Source organism: Lissotriton helveticus (genome assembly GCF_964261635.1).
Source record: "Lissotriton helveticus chromosome 1_1 unlocalized genomic scaffold, aLisHel1.1 SUPER_1_unloc_33, whole genome shotgun sequence".
Classification (NCBI taxonomy): domain Eukaryota; kingdom Metazoa; phylum Chordata; class Amphibia; order Caudata; family Salamandridae; genus Lissotriton; species Lissotriton helveticus.
The window spans coordinates 302,408-328,086 of record NW_027611674.1 but is presented as its reverse complement, the minus strand read 5'-3'; positions in this window follow the sequence as shown (position 1 = coordinate 328,086).

Sequence of the window (25,679 nt, the reverse complement as noted above, 5' to 3'; positions counted from 1 at the left end):
CCCCATCTCCTTGCCACAACTTGTTATTGCCTTTCATGCATTTCACAATTATTATATGATAGCTTGATCCCATGGGATTTCAGCATTGAGTCCATTGGTGGCTGTCCCCAAGACATATATCCAATATACTTCCCTCATTTTACGTATTTTCTCTTGATCATATCCTACCCTTGGGTGTATTTTGTCTAGGATGTACCATGTTATATCCTCTGGTGTGTGTCCTTCTTCCAAAAAATGGCTAACCATAGGGGCTGTCTCTTTTCTCGTTCTTATGGCTGACCTATGCTCAGTCAATCTGACATTGAATGCTCTTCCTGTTTGTCCTACGTAGCCTTTGCCACAAGGGCAAATGATAAGGTAGACTACATTGGTGCTTCTACAATTATTAAGGTCTTTCGGTTCAATTGTTTGTTTATTGAAGGTCAAACTAGTACCCTCTATGGCTGAAGCGCAGGATTTGCAGGTCGAGCATTTGTAGTTACCCACTACAGGTCTTAGGTTTGTGAGTGATTGTTGTCTCGGTTCACTTTTGGTTGCCATTCTGGATCTTACTATGTGGTCTTTTAATGTCTTATTTCTTTTGTACGCAAAAATGGGCCTGGGTAGTCTGTCTTGTTTAGGGATATTTACATTTAGTATGTGCCAATTGGCACTTACTGTTTGTCTAATCCTTTTGTTGATGCAGGAGTGTTTAGTGACAAATACTAACTGGGGGCTGTTATTCTCTGTTTTGGGTTGTAACAATACTTGTCTGTCAAAGAAGCGCGCTCTCTTAAATGAGTCTCTTATTAGCTTTTTAGGATACCCTCTGGACAAGAATTTTTCTTTCATAGATATGGCTCTGGTGTCATAGTCCTGTATTTGAGTACAATTGCGCCTTAACCTTAGGAATTCCCCAAATGGCACACTATTCTTTTGGATTGTAGGATGAAAACTATCATAGTGAAGCAACGTGTTTTTTGAGGTGAGCTTAACAAACAGGTCTACTATTAGTGCCTGGTCTTGATGTTTTATCTCCACATCTAAGTAGGTTACTCTTTCTCTACTGGTGTGGCTTGTGAATCTGATATTATCATCACATAAATTTATCCATTGCAGATATTCTTCTAGCGTGTCTTCATTGTCAAGCCAGATGAAGAACACGTCGTCTATATATCTAGCCCAGTTACATACAGACTCGAAAAAAGGTGTTACTTCATTGAAAACAAATTGTGCCTCAAAATGGGCCATATAAATGTTGGCAATTGTGGGGGCGCAAGAAGCCCCCATACTGACTCCTTGTTGTTGTTTGAATAGCTTACCATTGAATTCGAACACATTATCATTAAGTACAATGTTCAGGCATTCTAATATGAAGACACTCGGGCACTGTATTTGGTACTTCTGTATGAACCAATGTGTGGCTGTCAATGCTCCTGCTATGGGTATGTTACTATATAAGGCTACAATGTCCATTGTAACCAGAATGTTAGCCGTGTCACAAAATGGTACGTGTTCCACAAGGTTAATGATTTGTTTAGTATCTTTCACATGTCCTGGGATGTTTGCTACATGCGGGCACAAAATGGTATCTATATATTTAGCCAGGGGTTCGGTTACCGAGCCTATCGTTGTAACAATCGGTCTTAGGGGTGGGTCTCGTATATCTTTGTGCACCTTGGGGATACCATAGATGCTTGCTAGTCTTGGTTTTTCCACATTTAGGTATTGACATTCTTTGTCACATATTTCCCCATTCCTCAGAGCCTGTTGAGTCACTCTTTTGATTTTTTTCTTGGTCTCACCTGTAGGATCTCTAGTGATAGGTGCATAGTATTGTTGGTCGCTTAACATTTCCTCCATTTTTGCTATGTATCGTGGTGTTTCATAGACAACAATTCCTCCCCCTTTGTCACATGCTTTCACTGTGATATTTGGGTCTTTTTTGATCATATTCATTGCTTCATATTGGGTTTTGGTAAGATTAAATTTTGGTCTGGGGGCATAGTTGGCGATGTCTGTGAACTTTTCGTTCATGATTTGCTCAAAGATTGCTACCTGGGGAGGCACTTGTTCCAGGGTTGGGGTGAAGATGGACTTGGGTTTAAGACCTGACAAATTAGATGGTTCTAGGTCTAGGTCTTTGTTTAAGAAAAAGAATTTTAATCTTATTTTTCTCAGAAATGTTTGTAGGTCTCTAAATAAATCAAATTTATTTAGTCCTGAATGTGGGGCAAATGAAAGACCTTTAGAGAGTACTGCGATGGTGTTAGGGAGAAGAGTTTGAGATGTAAGATTAAAGATGGGTAATTGATCTAATTTCTCCAATACCTGTTGTTCCTCGTTTCCAGGTATTGGTCGTACTCCATCTCTTGATGTGCTGGGTACTGGTACTCTTGTGGTGGGGGATTCTGAAATGTCTGACGATATTGTGGTCTCCAGTTCGAGCGTCTTGGTGGGCGCTGTCCTAAAAAAGGTCGTCTGCTTTGGAATCTGGAGTTAGATCTACCCCTTTGATATCCTCCATCAAATGAGGCTCCATCGCTATCTGTGCCTGAGGACTCCGAAAATGTGTTCACTCTTTTACCATATCTGTTTTGTCTGTAGCCCCAGTTCTCTGCCCCGTTATCTTTGTTGGAGTAAAAGTCATCCGATAGATAAGGATACACTGTTTCTTTCTTGAAGAACTTTATGTCTTTCTGCAGCTTCTCTGTTTTTCTTTTTATAAGATAATCCGTGTATGAATTTAAATCTTTTTCTATGTCGTCTAAGGTCTTTTTGACGTCCTCCACTATCCCTGATTTTTTGATTTTATCCTCAAGTTCAGCTATTTCTTGTGCCAATTCCTGTAGCATTCCTTTGGATGTTTCCACTATCAACATCATGTAGTCCCTGGAGCACCTGTTCGATATCATGGACCAGCGCTCCAGGAACTCCCTGATGTGTGTAAATAAACCTGGGATATTTCGTATCCTGAGTCCTTGTGGTATGACCCCAGCCGTAAGATATTGGAGCATGAAATGCCCATGCTGTTCAATGCGTTTTAGTTTTTTTCTTAGTCCCAATAAGGTGTTTACATCTTTATTCTTATCTTGACCTGTTGTCGTAGATTCCCCAAAAGAGACTGAACTTCCCACCATATTAGCGTATTGTTCATCTGTAAATCCAAAAGCTGGTAGCTTAGCCATCTGAGCTGTGTTTATATTCTTAGTTTCTAACAACTGGTCTAAGGGGTGTATTATTATGTAGTATTGATGGCCATACACAGCACCTGTGCTTGAGGCCCACGCTCTCCTTAGGAATTTGCTCAGTCACCTTAATTAAATTAGACAAACGTTTGTCATCTCTGATGTGTATCTCGTGAACCCCTCACGGACCTGCCGCGAGTATATCTTGTTTGGAAAAAATGGGGCCCCTGCCTAATAGGATGAACCCTGGCAAGGTGAATTTGTTTTTTAGAAGGGAAAGTGCACACCGGGTTTAGTGTATTATTAATCTGAGAGTAATTTAGACATGTGTTTTACAATAAATCATTCTTCACTCATGTAATTATAGTTGATGTCATTTATTTTGTTTTATTTTTAGAGTATTATCAGTTCCTGTTTTTTTACGTTTTTTTACCTTATTATACTTTTGCTCATATATATATACTTTTTTTGTTTACCAAGGACATTGTCATATACAAAACATTAAGAAATTATCACATAAATAATCGCTTTTTTTTAAAATAACCACATAATCATTATAAGAAACTTAATGTAAACGCAGAATTAATTCCTTCAACGCGTTTCGGCCGTCGCCTTCCTCAGGAAATCTGCCTTGTTCTTTACTATAGTTAACGTGGCTAAAAAATGATGAAAAAATAATGCTTTAGTATCTCTCTTATATACAGTTATATATTACACATGTCTTATTGCTTACTTCATTCTATTTTGACCTTACACACTGTTGTATTTATGTCTGTTACAGTTGCGCAAACTCCTAAGTCCGCTGAGGGCCATCTAAAGCTAGGTGCTGTCATATTTACACTTATCTACATACTTGTATTTACAAATTCTGTACATTTATTTCATTCATCCTATACATTATGTACATTTTGTCTCTAATTCACATTTTCTGACTCATGTGATCTTACACCGTATGGATTATTGCTTGCAGATGGTAGCTACTCTACTGAGCTTCAAAATTCAATTGGCTTATATGACCAATTGGGACTTTCTAATAGTAGGACTTTCAAGATAGGGTGAAATGAATTTTCCAAGGAGACTTTAGTTGTTGTTGGCTAGAGGAGCATGTTATTACCTTGATTATAGGAGCAAACGGCTTCTAATAGATATATTTTGATTACTTCTGTGCGGAGGCCGAGGACCCAGATCCGTGTGTCTAGACGGAACGGAGAATGCCTTTTAATTTATCGTTCTAAGTGGAAGTTTGTATTAGTTTTTATTCCGATAGAAAGATTACCTTGTCTAGTGCTTATTTTGTGCTGTATGTCTCCGTCTATCAGTCTCGTTTGCTGCAAAGCAGGATAGCTTCCTGTATGTTTGCTGGGTTCAGCGGGGGTGGTTTATATTGTCTACTGTGCAAGACACAAAGTTATGGCTATTTAATTTAAATCATGCTCATATCCTCGTAATATGTATCTCATGAGCAGGATATGTTTAATTTACCTTTAGAGTGCCTGTCGACTCCACCACAACTGCTGCCTCATTCTCTTTCATGGGTCTGCATTTCGGCTATAGATAATTTTGGACCTATACTGGGAGACAAGGGGACACTTGCGGTATCGATTTCTATTGTTGTTAGGCTGTGAAGCTCATACATGATACAGCGTAGCGCTTACCTATTACTGGTCTAAGACTTCTTCTGTGCGTTACCGCGTGGTCTGCTCTGATGATTGACTGCTAGGGTGTTCGGACCCTGGATGCTATGCGCTGGGTGATCTCCTATAGATAGCGTAAAGAGGGGAAAATTTTACATTTCGTAGACTAGTATTATCGTGGGGATAGATTGAAAAACTACCGTGCGCGCCTCTATCTAAATGGATGAGCGTGGCATTCCTGATGTGTTCGGGTACCGTCCTCGATATATTCCGATTGTCGATCTAGCAGCTGTCGTTCTGATGGGGCGTTTAAATAGCAAGCTATCTAGCGCCATGGGTCAGTGAGTGGAGCGTAATCTCGCGAGATTACGGGTTAGTGTGGGCTTGTACTTCCTGTTTAGGTATTAAGTGTTTGCTAGTGGCTCCGCCATCTTATCCTAGTTCCTGTGGTCCGTGGGCTGTGTCTAAATCTAATTATCAATTTGACCCAAAGTATGTTATTATTGTTTTAGTCTTTTAAGGGCATAGATGCAGAAGTTTATTAAAAGTAGGGTGTAATTTTGTGGCGGATACTTTTGGAATCTGTTCCCATTCATATTGTTATATGGAAAATAAACCGAAAACAATATGTTACTCTCTGAGTTCAACTGCTGCCATCTGCATGCAATATTAACATGTAAAATATTATGTACAACGACTGATAGGTAATGTCTGATGTTATAGATCTAAATATAATTAAGGCACAGACTATAAACAATTACTACTAGCTCCCCATCTCCTTGCCACAACTTGTTATACAACTTGTTATTGCCTTTCATGCATTTCACAATTATTATATGATATCTTGATCCCATGGGATTTCAGCATTGAGTCCATTGGTGGCTGTCCCCAAGACATATATCCAATATACTTCCCTCATTTTACGTATTTTCTCTTGATCATATCCTACCCTTGGGTGTATTTTGTCTAGGATGTACCATGTTATATCCTCTGGTGTGTGTCCTTCTTCCAAAAAATGGCTAACCATAGGGGCTGTCTCTTTTCTCGTTCTTATGGCTGACCTATGCTCAGTCAATCTGACATTGAATTCTCTTCCTGTTTGTCCTACGTAGCCTTTGCCACAAGGGCAAATGATAAGGTAGACTACATTGGTGCTTCTACAATTATTAAGGTCTTTCGGTTCAATTGTTTGTTTATTGAAGGTCAAACTAGTACCCTCTATGGCTGAAGCGCAGGATTTGCAGGTCGAGCATTTGTAGTTACCCACTACAGGTCTTAGGTTTGTGAGTGATTGTTGTCTCGGTTCACTTTTGGTTGCCATTCTGGATCTTACTATGTGGTCTTTTAATGTCTTATTTCTTTTGTACGCAAAAATGGGCCTGGGTAGTCTGTCTTGTTTGGGGATATTTACATTTAGTATGTGCCAATTGGCACTTACTGTTTGTCTAATCCTTTCGTTGATGCTGGAGTGTTTAGTGACAAATACTAACTGGGGGCTGTTTTTCTCTGTTTTGGGTTGTAACAATACTTGTCTGTCAAAGAAGCGCGCTCTCTTAAATGAGTCTCTTATTAGCTTTTTAGGATACCCTCTGGACAAGAATTTTTCTTTCATAGATATGGCTCTGGTGTCATAGTCCTGTATTTGAGTACAATTGCGCCTTAACCTTAGGAATTACCCAAATGGCACACTATTCTTTTGGATTGTAGGATGAAAACTATCATAGTGAAGCAACGTGTTTTTTGAGGTGGGCTTAACAAACAGGTCTACTATTAGTGCCTGGTCTTGATGTTTTATCTCCACATCTAAGTAGGTTACTCTTTCTCTACTGGTGTGGCTTGTGAATCTGATATTATCATCACATAAATGTATCCATTGCAGATATTCTTCTAGCGTGTCTTCATTGTCAAGCCAGATGAAGAACACGTCGTCTATATATCTAGCCCAGTTACATACAGACTCGAAAAAAGGTGTTACTTCATTGAAAACAAATTGTGCCTCAAAATGGGCCATATAAATGTTGGCAATTGTGGGGGCGCAAGAAGCCCCCATACTGACTCCTTGTTGTTGTTTGAATAGCTTACCATTGAATTCGAACACATTATCATTAAGTACAATGTTCAGGCATTCTAATATGAAGACACTCGGGCACTGTATTTGGTACTTCTGTATGAACCAATGTGTGGCTGTCAATGCTCCTGCTATGGGTATGTTACTATATAAGGCTACAATGTCCATTGTAACCAGAATGTTAGCCGTGTCACAAAATGGTACGTGTTCCACAAGGTTAATGATTTGTTTAGTATCTTTCACATGTCCTGGGATGTTTGCTACATGCGGGTACAAAATGGTATCTATATATTTAGCCAGGGGTTCGGTTACCGAGCCTATCGTTGTAACAATCGGTCTTAGGGGTGGGTCTCGTATATCTTTGTGCACCTTGGGGATACCATAGATGCTTGCTAGTCTTGGTTTTTCCACATTTAGGTATTGACATTCTTTGTCACATATTTCCCCATTCCTCAGAGCCTGTTGAGTCACTCTTTTGATTTTTTTCTTGGTCTCACCTGTAGGATCTCTAGTGATAGGTGCATAGTATTGTTGGTCGCTTAACATTTCCTCCATTTTTGCTATGTATCGTGGTGTTTCATAGACAACAATTCCTCCCCCTTTGTCACATGCTTTCACTGTGATATTTGGGTCTTTTTTGATCATATTCATTGCTTCATATTGGGTTTTGGTAAGATTAAATTTTGGTCTGGGGGCATAGTTGGCGATGTCTGTGAACTTTTCGTTCATGATTTGCTCAAAGATTGCTACCTGGGGAGGCACTTGTTCCAGGGTTGGGGTGAAGATGGACTTGGGTTTAAGACCTGACAAATTAGATGGTTCTAGGTCTAGGTCTTTGTTTAAGAAAAATAATTGTAATCTTATTTTTCTCAGAAATGTTTGTAGGTCTCTAAATAAATCAAATTTATTTAGTCCTGAATGTGGGGCAAATGAAAGACCTTTAGAGAGTACTGCGATGGTGTTAGGGAGAAGAGTTTGAGATGTAAGATTAAAGATGGGTAGCTAGTAGTAATTGTTTATAGTCTGTGCCTTAATTATATTTAGATCTATAACATCAGACATTACCTATCAGTTGTTGTACATAATATTTTACATGTTAATATTGCATGCAGATGGCAGCAGTTGAACTCAGAGAGTAACATATTGTTTTCAGTTTATTTTCCATATAACAATATGAATGGGAACAGATTCCAAAAGTATCCGCCACAAAATTACACCCTACTTTTAATAAACTTCTGCATCTATGCCCTTAAAAGACTAAAACAATAATAACATACTTTGGGTCAAATTGATAATTAGATTTAGACACAGCCCACGGACCACAGGAACTAGGATAAGATGGCGGAGCCACTAGCAAACACTTAATACCTAAACAGGAAGTACAAGCCCACACTAACCCGTAATCTCGCGAGATTACGCTCCACTCACTGACCCATGGCGCTAGATAGCTTGCTATTTAAACGCCCCATCAGAACGACAGCTGCTAGATCGACAATCGGAATATATCGAGGACGGTACCCGAACACATCAGGTATGCCACGCTCATCCATTTAGATAGAGGCGCGCACGGTAGTTTTTCAATCTATCCCCACGATAATACTAGTCTACGAAATGTAAAATTTTCCCCTCTTTACGCTATCTATAGGAGATCACCCATCGCATAGCATCCAGGGTCCGAACACCCTAGCAGTCAATCATCAGAGCAGACCATGCGGTAACGCACAGAAGAAGTCTTAGACCAGTAATAGGTAAGCGCTACGCTGTATCATGTATGAGCTTCACAGCCTAACAACAATAGAAATAGATACCGCAAGTGTCCCCTTGTCTCCCAGTATAGGTCCAAAATTATCTATAGCCGAAATGCAGACCCATGAAAGAGAATGAGGCAGCAGTTGTGGTGGAGTCGACAGGCACTCTAAAGGTAAATTAAACATATCCTGCTCATGAGATACATATTACGAGGATATGAGCATGATTTAAATTAAATAGCCATAACTTTGTGTCTTGCACAGTAGACAATGTAAACCACCCCCGCTGAACCCAGCAAACATACAGGAAGCTACCCTGCTTTGCAGCAAACGAGACTGATAGACGGAGACATACAGCACAAAATAAGTACTAGACAAGGTAATCTTTCTATCGGAATAAAAACTAATACAAACTTCCACTTAGAACGATAAATTAAAAGGCATTCTCCGTTCCGTCTAGACACACGGATCTGGGTCCTCGGCCTCCGCACAGAAGTAATCAAAATATATCTATTAGAAGCCGTTTGCTCCTATAATCAAGGTAATAACATGCTCCTCTAGCCAACAACAACTAAAGTCTCCTTGGAAAATTCATTTCACCCTATCTTGAAAGTCCTACTATTAGAAAGTCCCAATTGGTCATATAAGCCAATTGAATTTTGAAGCTCAGTAGAGTAGCTACCATCTGCAAGCAATAATCCATACGGTGTAAGATCACATGAGTCAGAAAATGTGAATTAGAGACAAATGTACATAATGTATAGGATGAATGAAATAAATGTACAGAATTTGTAAATACAAGTATGTAGATAAGTGTAAATATGACAGCACCTAGCTTTAGATGGCCCTCAGCGGACTTAGGAGTTTGCGCAACTGTAACAGACATAAATACAACAGTGTGTAAGGTCAAAATAGAATGAAGTAAGCAATAAGACATGTGTAATATATAACTGTATATAAGAGAGATACTAAAGCATTATTTTTTCATCATTTTTTAGCCACGTTAACTATAGTAAAGAACAAGGCAGATTTCCTGAGGAAGGCGACGGCCGAAACGCGTTGAAGGAATTAATTCTGCGTTTACATTAAGTTTCTTATAATGATTATGTGGATATTTAAAAAAAAAAGCGATTATTTATGTGATAATTTCTTAATGTTTTGTATATGACAATGTCCTTGGTAATTAAAAAAAGTATATATATATGAGCAAAAGTATAATAAGGTAAAAAAAACGTAAAAAAACAGGAACTGATAATACTCTAAAAATAAAACAAAATAAATGACATCAACTATAATTACATGAGTGAAGAATGATTTATTGTAAAACACATGTCTAAATTACTCTCAGATTAATAATACACTAAACCCGGTGTGCACTTTCCCTTTCTAAAAAACCTGTGCCCCCTAGTACAGCCAGCAGTAGTAGTGCGCCTCCCAAGGGACTAGTTGGGTTAACCTTGGGTTCTGAGGGGTGTGACAACTTAGTTGGCACGCTCACTCAGGCTGTCCTTGTCTGTACGGGGGATGTGGATATATCCCCTGATGTCAGTCCCAATACTTTGGGCAAATACCGACAGACGCCTTTGATCAATGGAAGAATGGCTCAGGCCTATAGGGACACTTGTGCCAGCGTCACCATGGTGACGCCTAACTTTGTGGACCCTGGACAGATCATGCCAGATACAGATTTCCTGGTGACCAATGCCAGCAACGTCACTACCAGTCATAGTATGGCGATTGTTGCTTTCTCCTGGGGAGGGGTAAATGGCCAGAAAAAGGTTGTCGTTAGTTCAGACCTCCCAGTGGATTGTTTGTTGGGCAATGATTTGGAGTCATCACAATGGTCAGAAGTGGAGCACCGGACTCACATGGAAATGTTAGGCTTGCCGGCACATGTGCTTGCTGTGACTAGGTCACAGGTCAGACGATGCCCCACTGAATCGGTGCTGGATCCTGGAACAATGGACCAGACACCTCCCAAGAAGAAGAGCAGTCGGGTTAAGGCCTCGCCTTCCCCCTTGCCCCAGGTCGAGGATCAAGTCTCAGAGGAGGCTGACCTCCAGGAATTGCGGGAAACTGAACCTAAAGAACTCGAACTTGATCAAGTTGAGTTTCTGGGCTCAGGGGGACCCTCACGAGAAGACCTGAGGAAGGACCAGTTAGACTGCCCTTCCCTTGAACCCCTCAGACAGCAGGCTGCTGCTGAGGCTGCTGGGAACGCCACAGGTACCCACAAGGTATACTGGGAGGATGGACTCCTGTACACTGAGGCAAGAGACCCCAAGCCTGGCATGACCAGGAGGCTGGTTATCCCCTTGTCTCAGCGTGGTTTCCTTCTTACCTTGGCCCACGAGATTCCCTTAGCAGGACACTTAGGCCAGACGAAGACGTGGGACAGGCTTGTCTCGCACTTTCACTGGCCTCACATGAACGAAGATACCAAGGAGTTTTGTCACTCCTGTGTCACTTGCCAAGCCAGTGGTAAGTCAGGTGGCACGACAAAGGCCCCCCTTATACCAATGCCTGTGGTGGGGGTGCCCTTTGAACGAGTGGGGATTGACATTGTCGGTCCAATGGAACCCCCAACAGCATCAGGGCACAAGTTTATACTGGTGGTAGTGGATCATGCCACCAGGTATCCTGAAGCTATTCCCCTTAGGACCACTACAGCACCTGTTGTGGCAAGAGCCCTAGTTGGAGTGTTCTCCAGAGTGGGCTTCCCTAAGGAGGTTGTCTCTGACAGAGGTGCAAACTTCATGTCGAGCTATTTGACTGCTATGTGGAAGGAATGTGGTGTCAACTACAAGTTCACTACACCCTATCATCCACAATGCAATGGGCTTGTTGAGCGGTTCAACAGGACCCTGAAAGGGATGATTCATGGACTACCTGAAAAGCTCCGGCGTAGATGGGACGTCCTGATTCCCTGCCTTTTATTCGCTTACAGAGAAGTCCCACAGAAGGGGGTTGGCTACAGCCCTTTTGAACTTTTGTACGGGCATCCTGTAAGAGGACCCCTGTGTTTGGTGAAGGAAGGATGGGAGAGACCTCTCAAAAGCCTGCAACCAGCATAGTGGACTATGTCCTTGGTCTCCGCTCGCGGATGGCTGAGTACATGGAGAAGGCATCCGAAAACCTTAAGGCCAGCCAAGACTTACAAAAAGCTTGGCATGACCAAAAGGCTGTCTTGACTGTTTATCAGCCCGGACAGAAGGTGTGGGCGTTGGAGCCAGTGGCCCCAGCAGCACTCAAGGACAAATGGTCCGGGCCCTACACCATCCTGGAGAAAAAGGGAGAGGTCACCTACCTGGTGGACCTTGGAACTCCCCGGAGCCCCCACAGGGTGCTTCATGTCAACAGGCTCAAGGCATATGTCGACAGGAAGGACATGAGCTTGCTCATGGCCATAGATGAGGGACAGGAGGAGGAGAGAGACCCTCTCCCCGACCTGCTCACTCAGAATCCTGACGATGGATCGGTGGACGGTGTTGTCTTTTGTGGCAGCCTCTCCGAACATCAACAGGGGGATTGTAAACAGGTTCTTCAATCCTTCCGGCATATGTTCTCTCTAACACCCAGTCAGACCAATTGGTGTACCCATGAGGTTGACACTGGTGACAGCTTGCCCATCAAGAGTAAAATCTACAGGCAGCCCGATCACGTTAGAGACGGCATCAAAAGTGAAGTGCAGAAAATGTTGGAGCTGGGAGTCATTGAACCCTCGGATAGCCCTTGGGCTAGTCCCGTAGTTCTAGTGCCGAAACCTCACACCCCGGGCGGTAAGAAAGAGATGAGGTTCTGCGTAGACTACAGGGGTCTCAATGCAGTCACTAAGACTGATGCCCACCCAATACCAAGGGCAGACGAGCTTATCGATAGATTGGCTTCGGCCAACTACTTAAGTACGTTTGACCTGACAGCTGGGTATTGGCAAATCAGGTTAGCTGAGGACGCCAAGCCTAAGACCGCATTTTCTACCCCTGGTGGGCATTATCAGTTCGTGGTGATGCCCTTTGGTTTGAAAAATGCACCTGCCACCTTCCAACGGTTGGTGAATCCCGTTCTCACTGGGCTGGATGACTTCTGTGCGGCGTATCTTGACGATATCGCTGTCTTTAGCTCCACCTGGGAGGATCACCTGGTCCACCTGCGGAAAGTGTTAGAGGCTCTGCAAGCAGCAGGTCTCACTATCAAGGCTACCAAGTGCCAGATAGGGCAGACACAGGTTGTATACTTGGGCCACCTTGTCGGTGGAGGCCAAGTTCAACCACTGGAGAGCAAGATACAGTCAATCAGGGACTGGGCTCCTCCAACCACCCAGACTCAGGTTCGAGCTTTCTTGGGCCTGACTGGTTACTACCGAAAGTTCGTCAGAAATTACGGATCGATTGTGACTCCGCTTAATGAACTGCCGAGTAAGAAAATGCCAAAAAAGGTTCAGTGGACAGCGAGCTGTCAAAAAGCATTTGATGACCTAAAACAGGCCATGTGCACGGCACCTATCCTCAAGAGTCCAGACTACTCCAAACCATTCATTGTCCAAACAGATGCTTCTGAGTTGGGTGTGGGAGCTGTTCTATCTCAACTGAATTTTGATGGTAATGACCAGCCCATTGCTTTTATAAGCAGACGGCTGACCCCCAGAGAGAAAAATTGGTCAGCTATAGAGAGGGAGGCCTTCGCTGTGGTGTGGGCCCTGAAGAAACTGAGGCCATACTTGTTTGGCACTCATTTCAAGATTCAGACCGACCATAAGCCCCTCCTATGGCTAAATCAGATGAAGGGTGAAAACCCCAAACTGCTTAGGTGGTCCATTTCCCTACAGGGGATGGACTTCACAGTGGAGCATAGACCTGGCACTGATCATGGCAATGCAGATGGGCTCTCCAGGTATTTCCACTTAGAACAAGAAGACTCACCTGGTCAAGGTTAGTTTATTGTCCCAACGTTTGGGGGGGGGTCATGTAGGAGAGTAGGGTCTGCAATCCTATGATCACCCGGACTTTTTGCTTTTGTTTCACTGGTTTACGACTTTCTCGGGCTGTGGGCCTGCTAATCCGACCCACAGCCTAGCTGTTCTCTCGCTAAATTAATGTGTGTACCTTAGGTGCACTACCCAATTGGAACCGGGCCACCCTGTCAGACCCTGTAACTCAGGGCATCGGTGTACCCAGGGCCTACCAGGGGCCGAAGCATGTATTATGCCACCCCTGGATGGCCATCTAAATCTGACACAACTGGCTGCACGACAGCTGGGGCAACGTGGCGTACTCGCCCGTTGCTGTAGGTATAGTATCCCTATATCTAACCTAAAATGGACACCCGAGTTCCTATCAGTCACTCCTATGGCAGGCCTTGACAATCCTGAAGGCAGAGTGCATGGAACCGTGTGAGTTGGGCTCTGGCACGAGCCGAGCCCGGTTGCAGCTTGCGGAACCAAGACCCAATGGCTGTTCCATGATAACGCGTACCATGTCGGTAACTTCGGTATCGCGTTATCAAGACATGTCGAGTAAGGTGTCATACGAATCGGGATGCTGCCCCCTCACCAATTCTGGCGACGAGGTTAGCATTCCGCCCTTCTAGAGGGACACGACATGTACGTAACTGTGAACCCCGGTTAAAGTTAACTGAAGCCTCAGCTCCACAAAATGGATGCTGCCACCACAGACACGAGTCTGACCTCCTGCTGCTGGGAGTCCTTCCAGCGAGGAGAGCTTGGACAAAGGGTTTCCTGTCAGGGGCGGTGTTCGCACCATCCCAGACAGGGTTTTGTGTATTCTGGGTAGGTAGGGCTGTGCGAGAAGGTGACTGCGGAGTGGCACCCCAGTGCTCACTACGCATCTGCCGGCTAGAACCAGTTCCAGGGGCGCGCAGCCCCTGACCTGGGGAAAGCCCGGCAGGGGAGAGGGGTGTAACTGCCCCCCTTCCTGGTCCCACCCCTAGGGCAGGACCTAGTCATGTACCCACCCCTTTCTTTAGGATAAAGGCAGGAGCGGGGACCCTTCCAAATTAGATCATCTTTGAATCAAGAACTACTTTCTACGAAAGGACATTCGAGACTCTTCTCAAGATTTCTCCCTTGTGGCTAAGGAGTAGTCACCCTGCATCCGCAGGCACCATCTAAGAACTCTGCGGTTTGCTGCAAGTCCTTCCTCAGGAATCCGACGACCCAGCTCGACGAGAACCGGCTTCCCTGGCACCTCTGACCTCTACCCACATCGTCAGCTTAGCTGAGATCTGTGGGTGCGACGAGACCTCGAGGGACCGGCCATCATCAAAACCTGCACGCTTTCTTAACCAGCACGATCACCGAAGGAATCCACTGGTGAGTGTTCTGGGGTCCGAGAAGCCCCGACCCTGAGCCGCTCCAGCATCGAAGTGCAGTCTCCCAGCATCTCCACGATCTGCGTGGGGCCCTTCTGCTTTGCCGCTCAGCACGTTGTCCGGTTACTAGCCGCTGGCCTGTGACCTCCTTGACGACATCCGACAACCACCGCTGCTGGTCTGGTTGCTCCAGACCGGCCCTTGCTCCCTTTTACGAGAGGAGCACCCCGGACCCTCCTGGTCCACTCAAGACGCCATTTTAGGCCCACCACGTGGCCCTGAAATCTGCCAAGGCTTGTTGCCCCAACCCTGGGCCCAGCGACGCCGACAGCATCAACCTTCGTGGGACAGCTCGCACCTCCATCCTGGTCGCCGACAACGCCTCCTGGTCCGTGAGACTGCAGAGCCTAGCGTCGCCCACTCACCTAGTCGAGGTGACGGCCATCCGGTGCCCTCCTGGTACCCTCTGACTACTGGCTAGTAGTACGAACTTGGTCCCCTCTGCTTTCTGGTATCATCGATCTCTGATCCAGGCTTGGATCTCTACGAACTATTCTTCACTGGTCGCCGGCCAGCAACTCCTTCCTTCCGGCTCCTGGCTCGTCAGCGAAGACCCCCGACGCCTGTAAGACTTGTGCAGCCGCAGCCCTTGTGGCTAGGTAACTTCGGCATTTCGGTGCCCGCATAGCCTCCTTACTTAAGGGTCCCGAGTCCCTCGCTTCCGACTTGCCTTATCGGGTCCGCCCGAGACCTCTAAACTTTCCGTGCCCTCGGGCACTTGTATTGATTGTGCACTTGAAGTATTTTCCTAAGAGTTTTGTTCTGTGCTTAGTACCCTGTCCTCATAAAGAGTACAGGGCTGTTGGGATTCTAATAAATATACTGTTTATTTTCATAACACTTGTGTGGTGTCCTTTCACTTGGTGTTCAAGGGGTATGTGATGGTATAACAGCTGGCTTAACACGCCCTCTAGAGTTTAGCCCGAAGACTGCTCGTATCCACGCTACTAGGATAGCTGGTCTAAGGTTGACTTACAACCAATCACCATAAGGGTCGTTTGGACCGATGCATAGTGGTAGCTAGAATAGTGAACACTGCATATCGGGCCAACTTTTCACAACAATATCATAAGTTAATCCACAAAGTCAAATCATTTTCACCCCGAGTGTGCTGGGTATACTCAGACGTGAGTCCCAGGCTCTCCACACCACTGGAGTCAAGCTATCCAGGCTGAATGAAGGCTGATAGCCAGAAACCGGTCCTTGGATGCTTGATTCCGGTCTGGGAAAGACATGGCTTGGTAGTTCGGACTGGACTGTTCCCATGGGGCACAGGGTCAGAGCTGATTTGCATATAGCCAGTGTCTAACCCAGGGTGGTGTGGAGTGCAACAAAACGATGGATTTAGTCCCAGATCCTTGTACTGGGGTGAATGTATGACATTGTTCTACATTCTGTCCATCAACTGTGTTTTTTGCAATTTTCACCCCGAGTGGGCTGGGTATGCTCATACGTGAGTCCCAGGCTCTCCACATCACTGGAGTCAAGCTATCCAGGCTGAATGAAGGCTGATAGCCAGAAACCGGTCCTTGGATGCTTGATTCCGGTCTGGGAAAGACATGGCTTGGTAGTTCGGACTGGACTGTTCCCATGGGGCACAGGGTCAGATCTGATTTGCATATAGCCAGTGTCTAACCCAGGGTGGTGTGGAGTGCAAAAAAACAATGGATTTAGGCCCAGATCCTTGTACTGGGGTGAATGTATGACATTGTTCTACATTCTGTCCATCAACTGTGTTTTTTGCTAGTGTTTAGAATAGAGCTCATAAGTCGAAGTTCCAACCGGAGGTATCGGACATGAATCCTCCAATCGGGAATCCCTGTTGCAACCACAACCAAACCAAGTACCAAATTTACTACGATTAGGCATCTTCGCTCACCAATCGAGCTTCAAACTTCAAGGGATTATCTCTACCGATACACTCGTAAATATACAAGACCCTCAGTTTTGGAAATTGCAATTTTCAAATCAAAACTAAGGACCAAACAAACTAAGAACCAAAGAACCAAAAACTAAGGACTGGGGGCGACCCACTTTTACTTAACTGAGGTATCAGTCACGCCACCAGAAGACCCGTCTATCGTCTCGCCGTACAAAGCATCACAAGTGGGTCCAAGACAGGGCGACAGTCAGGGCAGCAGTCCTTCGTAGCCGTCAGGAAAGCGGGAAGCCTCGCAGAAAAGACCTTCAGTCCACATTCGACATGCCGGGGTCGATGAAGTGGTGGCCGTCCTCCAGAATTTCCTCACGAAGCTCCTCACAATCTTCAGGCTTGGACCGGTACCGCTGAGATCGCCCCACGTTGGAAGCGCCAACTGAAGAACCGGGTTATTTAATACCCAGCGGCGCCAGGGGTACGCCCAAAGTCTTCGGGTTCCACCTGTCTTAGAATACAGAGACACAGTAACTTCTTGGTGGTGTCAAAGATCAAATTTATTGGCTGCAGCCAGTAACAGAAGTCCTAGAAATCATCACGGTATGAGTTCTCAGGAGACTGCTCAATTTTACACAGCAAGTCGTCCCTTTTTATGCCAAAAATCACATTCCAGACAAATACCTAATATTTACAAACTGTCCAATCACATGTATTCACACCAAAGGTATCGCATGACAGTAAAACCCACTTTTCAGTTGCCCAGCCCATGATCAATCATCGCTCAAACCCAACATTCATCTTTAAACAGGTCGAACGAACCCATAATAAAAAAGGCCACAACCCAATCAAAATAGACCATAAAGAAAGGAGCAGAAACAGGTGAGAGTAGGATAAGGCATATTTGTGTGCAATAAAACTTTACGATGTCCTGTGCTCTGATCCTTAATCTTGATCAGCTAGAGGGCAGGACCTGGTTTAACAAGGTCAGCTTCAGGCAACAGGGTCAGTTCACTCAGGTCAAACAGGAGTCGGCACGAACTGGAGCTAAGGTGTACATGTCCTTAAAAAGACTAGTTCAGCCACAGTCATCGGCCTATGTGAGGGCAACCACAAAATGGCTGCCATACACAAAATGGAACCCAAGGGTTCAGAACGAAATCCCTAAATACGTAGTGAATCCATCTGTCTAACGTGATGAAAACACTCATACTTGCCGCACTAACTAGTTACGGTTCGCTAATATCAAATTCGTAACGAAACCATCACCTTTATGAAACGGGTTCAGAATTCACGGAACCTCACTTCTAAAGCCAGGACACCATATCTAAATATTTATACAATTGAAAATAATTGCTAGTGAGGCTGAGTCATTTGGAAATTTTAGAGAACCAAAACATTTGACACAAAAAATAGTGATATGAAATTAATTGCATTTGGTTCTTTTGATTTCTGTAAACCTTTTTCTGCCCCTGGTTCTCTTTAAAACAGGTGCTAGCCGAAAAGCCTATAAAGCTGGTTTGAGATACAGCCTAGCACACTAGTTCTATGTCCAGTAGAATAGGATGAGGTCACTGTCAGAACTTGGAAATGAAACCGTTAGTTACCGTAAAATGCTAGAAAGAGCATAGCACAGCCACAGCGCCAGAGTTCCATCCACCATGGCTCTTTTGGTATGGAAGGCTTTGTGAACCAATGATATTCAAGTAAAGAGAGATGACTCCCTATCGACTTGGCTGCCTGTCCTGTATGACATGGTGGGTGTTCACCGAGAACTGGTTTCTCAAGCTAGGTGGCGGGCTCGCGGATGCTCAAACTAATTTAAAAGGTAGTCTGATTGATGAACAAGACAGCTGTCCCTAGCTTTTATTGCAGTGTACAGAATAAAAAGGTCATACATTTCTGAAACACCTAGTTGCTGACTCCGGAGGGGAGGATAAAATGATAAGAAAACGGCAATTTGCCAACAGTTATGTATTGAGATACATTTTCACTGTATTAAAGCCCTTAAATGGCTTGTAATTGCTGTTATAAGTCCGGAGCTCCAACATACCAATGTTTGTCTTCATGTTTTTTCTCTTTTTAATTTAGAACAATCTACCCTCAGTGGGTGGAATCTTCTAATTGCCTTATAGCCCTTCTGCCACGGGATATACCAGTCGTTAAAGGCCCTGAACCCGTTGCAGCCCCGAGACGCATGCCCTTGCAGGGGGCCATAAGGCTATATTAAAGCCTGCCTGACCAGAATAGTATGTTTGGCAATCATGTACTTGATTGCATTCTTAAAACAGTACTTAACTGCAATGTTTAAATAAGTCTAGACATATTTAAACATTGTCAATTGAATAGAATAATTGAGAAAAATTCTGAGGGGCGCCCGACGATCGCTGTGGGGTTGGGGGCGTGACATTAAAAGGTTTTAAGACCACTGGTCTAGGGTGTTCCTCATCAGAGAGGTGTGAGGGGCCTGATGTAACACTGTTGGTTAGTCAAATCTTAAAGGAGAGGGCACAGAGACTCAAAGCCGATGGATTTCAATGTCGAACCTGTTTATCACCACTTAATCATCCTCACAATTGCAATAAGTGACTAGATCAGGACACCTCCTCCCACGTCCATATGGGCTGCCAGCTAGGTATATTCAGCACAGGTTTGGAAATCAAGGTTTGAGATGTAAAACATGAAAGTAATAGAAACATGTACGATTTACAAAGGAACGGTGATGGTGATGCCAAGCCCTGTGTGGCACTGTTAGTACTGCCAGCAAGAGTGTGTACATTTATCTGCTAACAGTGCCGCTCCATGGGAAAGGTCAGCCGTCCCTCATCATACCTGCAAACCAAACCTATTCTAGACCCTCTCCAGCTGCACCTGTAGGCGGCTGGAGAGAGAACACTAAACTCTCTCTGATAAACCCACCTTTAGCAGACATGGGGGTGAGCACTACAGGCAAAAACAACAAAACTAGGGCTGCTGATCGACCCCGATCACAGGACCAGAGTGTTTGGTCCTAGAGATCCACGAGGACTAGTTTTGGCTATTCTGGCCTGGTCAGGTCTAACCAGGACCATCATTAAGTATTCTTAGTCCTCAATGCTTACACCTTAAACCCCAAGCATATAAACCTTAAGTACATATAAATTGAGTAACAGAAAGTGCCGTAGCACTTCTTACGAACATTGAACGTTGGGAATTGGAATTCCAGTGATAAGTGACAATGATAACAGTGTGTTGGCACCGCTAATTCAGGAGCAAAAGCTAAACTCTAGCTGCAAGAGTCGTGGTTTAACATGGGGTTTGAAAATGAACAGGACTTACCACCCTTACACCTCTGAATATGTCTAACTGTATAGAAGTACATCATGCAGGGCTTCTTTGGATGACATTTGTGCAAAAGCAAAGTAATGGTGTAAGTGTTGTGTGACAAAGAATACAAAGTAAAGGATATCAAGTTTTCCACTTGTTTGAGGAGCCGCCAGAAAGGTCCATCTCCTGGGCAGGGTTGTCTTCCAGGTGACGTGCGAGGTCTTGGGGGGTTTGTAAAGATGCTTGGTTTTCCATTCTCTAATATTCTGAATTTCAAGGGTCCTGCAAAAAAGAATTGAATGTTCTTCTTCCTCAGAATGTCCCGAAGTTGTAGGAATCCTTTCCTTGTGTCAACTGTGTCTTTGGAGTAATCCTGTGTAAAGGTAATCCGTTGGCCTTCCCAGGTGACGTGATGATTTTTCCTGGCGTAGTTTAAGATGGCTTCTGTGTGTTGGTAGCGGAGCGGTTTGCAGATCATGGGGCGAGAGCCTTTTCTATTTAGAGGGTTGAACGACGGGATTCTATGGGCTCTGTCCAGTTCCAGGCCCTGTTGGAAGTTTATCCCCATTATCATTGGTATTCAAGCTTCGAGGAAGGCTACGCATGATCCTGCATCAGACTCTGACCCTTCCAGAATACCGAAAATACGTATGTCCCCTCTCCTATTTCGGTCTTCCAATTCCGCGTTCTGTTTCTTAAGCTCACTGGTGATGTTGAGGAGGTGTTTGATCTCTTTGGTGGCCTGGGAGGTCGTGTCTTCAACATCGCTTATTCGTTGTTCCGCTTCATCAATTTTCGTGTTCATAGTGTTCATATCAGCACAGATTGCGGTTAGTTCTAGTTGCATTGCATCAGTGTTTTGTTTCGTTGATTTGGCCAGGTCATGGACTTCTGCTAATTTTTTTAATATCATGTCCATTGTGCTATTTAGGTCTGGTCTGGCTTCTATCAGTGATTCTGAGATGGTTGTTCCGGTTTCACTTTCTTGTAGGAGGATCTGCTCTCTTTGTCCGCCATTTCTAGTCAAGAGGTGATTGAGATGGCTAGGTGATGCGATGATTAAGGGCAGGCTTACTCTCAATGAGCTATATCTCTTAGGCTGCAAGGTCGATAAAGATCCCAGGGACTGCGCTTGTCAATATTAGCACCTAGATAGAGTTAAAGCCCAGGTAGGTGCACCGGTAGGATGATGAGTGTGCCTATGATATCAGCAGTAGGAACAATTGGGACAATTAGTCAGCGCAGACACAGTAATGCACATAATCTTAATGTCCAATTGGCAAAGTTAACATCCAAGCCAATGGGTCAGAGGAAGCTGCAACCTTGATTCTGACAGTATACCGCCTGTGAAGGCTTTATAACATTTTGTCTTTCCTGAATGATAGGTATTGTAAGGCAGACAGACTTAGCTGGCAATGGAGTTAGGTCACCATTTATTTATTTATTTATTTGCGGGTTTGTATAGCGCTTGAATCGACTCCATCTGGAGTATCTCTGCGCTTTTAGGCCAGCTGACATGTACAGAGGAATGAGCGGGCTGGAATTAGATCTCATTTTTGAAAAGCAGGGTTTTAAGTTGTTTCCTAAATTTCAGATGTTCCGGACATAGTCTGAGAGATAGAGGAAGTCTGTTCCACAGAGTGGGCCCCGCTACTGATAGGGCCCTGCCTCCATGCCTAGCCTTCTTGGCGCGAGGCACTACCAGTAGCTGGCTGTTACTCGACCTAAGATGTCTGGGAGAGATGTACGGAGTAAATTTCTTTATCAGGTAGGTAGGGCCTTGTCCATTTACGCTCTTGTGAATCAGACAGCATATTTTAAATTTTGATCTTTGTCGAATCGAGAGCCAATGCTGCTTGTCAAGGAGGGGTTTAGAAGGTGTTCTTGGAGGGGCATTGAGAACTAGGCGTGCCGCAGTATTTTGAATTACTTGGAGTTTGTCCAACACTCCCTCATTGGCAGAAAGAAGCAAGCCATTACAGTAGTCGATTCGACTCAAGATAAGGGCCTGCACTAGGGTTTTCCTGAAAGAGTAAGGCAGTAGAGGAAAGACTTTGCGCAGCAGGCCAGTGGTATGGAAGCATGAGCCTGCAACGTGATTACTATGCTGTTTGAGTGATAAATCCTGATCAAGACGAATTCCCAGATTTTTGACGACCCGTCTTGGTTCTGGGACCGTACCAAGATCAGGTGGCCACCAATCCGGGGTCCACAGTAATTTTGCTCCTCCAAACAGCATAACTTCAGTCTTGCTGACGTTGCATTGTAGATAGTTGGTGGACATCCATTGGGCTACAGCCTTCATGCCTGCAGAGAAGGAGTCTTTTAGTTCCGCGGTGAGAGTTTTAAAAGGAAAGAGGAGCTGCGTGTCATCTGCATATGACACGGGGATGAAACCAAAATTGCGCATCACTCTTGCCAGGGGTGCCACGTAGATGTTAAAGAGTGTTGGGCTCAGGCATGAGCCCTGTGGCACCCCTTTTGAAATCTTCACCTCCGCTGATCGGTATGCACCCATGGTGACAGTTTGGGTGCGATCGAATAAGAAGCTCCTCAACCAGGCAAGGGCTTTGTTCTTGATTCCTATGTTCGACAACCGGTCAGGAGAGGCTTGCCCCTATACTTGCGCCCAGTAATTAGCGACAGCAAACACCTACATGACACAGAATAGAGCCTTAGCAGAGAACCTTAATATTGTATCTCTGAACGTTAAAGGCCTCAATCATCCAGTGAAGCGCAGGAAATACCTAGCGAAAACCAAAGGGGACCTCATTCTCCTACAAGAAACCAAACTCTCAGAAGAAGACGTAGGCTTCATAAAACATAACTGGATCTCTCATGTCTTATGCTCCCCAGCAGACCATAAGGAACAAGCATTGGCATAGCCAATAGGTCTTGCCTTTGCGACCTTATAAGTGTTTGTTATCCAGCACAATATCCTTGGTGCAACAACATCAACTGTTGCATGGCTCAACACTTATAAGGTCCCAAAGGCGAGACCTATTGGCTATTCCAATGCTTGTTGGTGATGGGAGGAACTCCGGTGTTGTACAGGAACAATGGTGAAAATGGCACCATAGTTGGGGCCAAGACCAAGAGGGGACTTGAACAGCTGTGCCATGGGACAGAGAACTTGAGGATGGAGCCAAGCTGTTACCAAAGGACAGCATGCAAGTGCCACTGGGAAGGTGAGAGTTTGAAAGAATGCAATTAGCTTGGTGATTTGGGGTCCAGGAAGAAGCTTTTTGCAGGAGGAACGTGTACATTACCAATGCCAGGTGGGGAAGTGTGGCTCAATGGTTAGAGCGGCAGACCCTGATGCAGAAGTCTGGCCCAGGACCAGGGTTCAATTCCCGCCTCGGCGGGTTCTTGGGCTCAATTTCCTTGGACCTGATAATTCTCGCCTCGGTGCCTATTCTAATCCTGAGTCCTACTCTGCACCTCTGGGCAATAGCTTGCTTAATCTCCACAACGGCCCCAACAACGCTAAGGATGCCTGGCTTCACCTTGGGGGTGCCCAGGAGTGGGCACATCACAGGGAAAGGCCAGGAAGGGTTCCTTAGCGGTATTCGTACAAGCGCCGAGATGCCTCTGGGTAGTCGTGCGCTATACAAGTGCGTAATTATTATTTATTATTATTATTACCCAGGTAGGTCATAAGGTAACGTTAGTCTAGACAAAGTAAGTGTGCAATTTCACAAGGCTAGGAGACTGCCTAAAATGTATGTTATAAGATGGTGCAGGGAGTGGGGTTAGTGCTTTCTCATTTTCTGGTTCCTACCAAAAGACAACTTACACTCTGATGCTTCTTGTGAGGGCTATGGATGACAATGCTTTCAGCAAATTGAGGCAGAAAGGCAGGTCACCTGTCTGGGGCTGGTGCATGATATACTGGACTATTGTTGATTCACATATTGATCAATAATGCAGGCAAGACATACTCAGGCTTTATCAGTCATGAGAGGTATGGCACACATGCTGTCCTGTTAACAAGAAGGAGAACCCTCTCTGAACGTTCTAAACAACCCCTTAGACGACTCATCTTGTTCAAATTAAAGGCTATTAGGCTGCAAAATTTATAGAAATTTGGAGCTTTAACTTTTGTCAAAGCTAAAGTAACCTGCAATTATTATATTCAAGCTCATTAGCCACTCATGAGCAGGAACAGCCCATATTTAAGTATTGCACTGCAGAAAGGGCTTCAAATCTTTGGACATGTGTATTATGTATTATTCAATGGGCAGAATCATCCCAACCAGTTACTCATTACATGGTACTGAGGGAAGGCAAATCCAGAGAGAGAGAAAAGTAACTCCTTTTAACCAGGTTTTCAAAGGTGAAACTGTGCCTGTAGTAAAAAGATTGATGAGTTAGGGGTCCGATTCAATCATTGTCCAACAGAGCAATCCTCATTGGCCTAATATAGGACTTTACTTCAGGCAAGACAAGACTACTATACCCGCTAAATTTATAAATACCACCCAGCAGGCAGTTCTTTTCAATGAATTTTACTGTTTGTTTCGATGGAGCCCTGTAACAAATAGTAATCAATTTTTTTTTCAAAAAGAAAATCCCAAAATTAGATTTTATTTATGTAAAGAAAAAAACGTAATGCTCCCCTCGCTATGGGGGGCTTCTCCCATGGCGGGGGGAGTCTAAAAAATATTTTTGCTGCAATGCATGTACGTTTTTGGCAGCCACACTGAATCGATGGCTAAAGGTCTTTCCCCAATGTAGCGCATGCGTGCTGCGTATGCGAGACCTAAAAAGTACATTTAGTGTGGCTCACACAATGTCCCATCGTCAGCTTTTTACTGGTAGTTTCTCCCTTAACTTTCATCAGCCTCTGACAAACCAAAAAAAAGTTACCCAGGAAACTTGGTATATCCACCAAAATAAGCTCCTTGAAGGGTCTGATTGGGTAGTCAACCAATCGACGGAGGCCCGAGGCCTGCCAACCATTGGCTTTTTCCCCCCGCTTTGTGTGTGTGGGCCAACTATCACAGCTTCCACGCAGTCCAACAGCCTGCCGCCACCCTGAACATGCACACACTCTGGCTGGCTCAGTGTCATACTGAGAAGTATGATGGGCTGACCTGGGATGGCAGAACATAAAGTGTGGCTTGTGTCTGCTCTCTTGCAGCACAGCTCTGAGCAGAGACACTTCCACAGAAGAGTATACGTTTGAGTGTGTGGGAAAGGAGGTTAATTTGCCATAGCACAGAACTTTTCCTGTGTTTCTTGAGGTATGTTACGCTGCTAATGCTGGTCAACACATGAGGAGTGATAGGTGCAGCTAAAACTGCATTTAGGTAAAGTTTTGTCAGCAGGCTCATTTGTTTTTTAAGTGTTGACCTTTGTCCATTAGCTTTGGGATGGGATTCGCCTTTGCAGGGTCATCTCTGTCCTTCCCCTACCGCCCTGATTAAGGATTCTGAAAAGAAGAGCAATCCAAGTTGAGAATGCCGTCCGAGAAGAGATGTAAGCCATATTAGT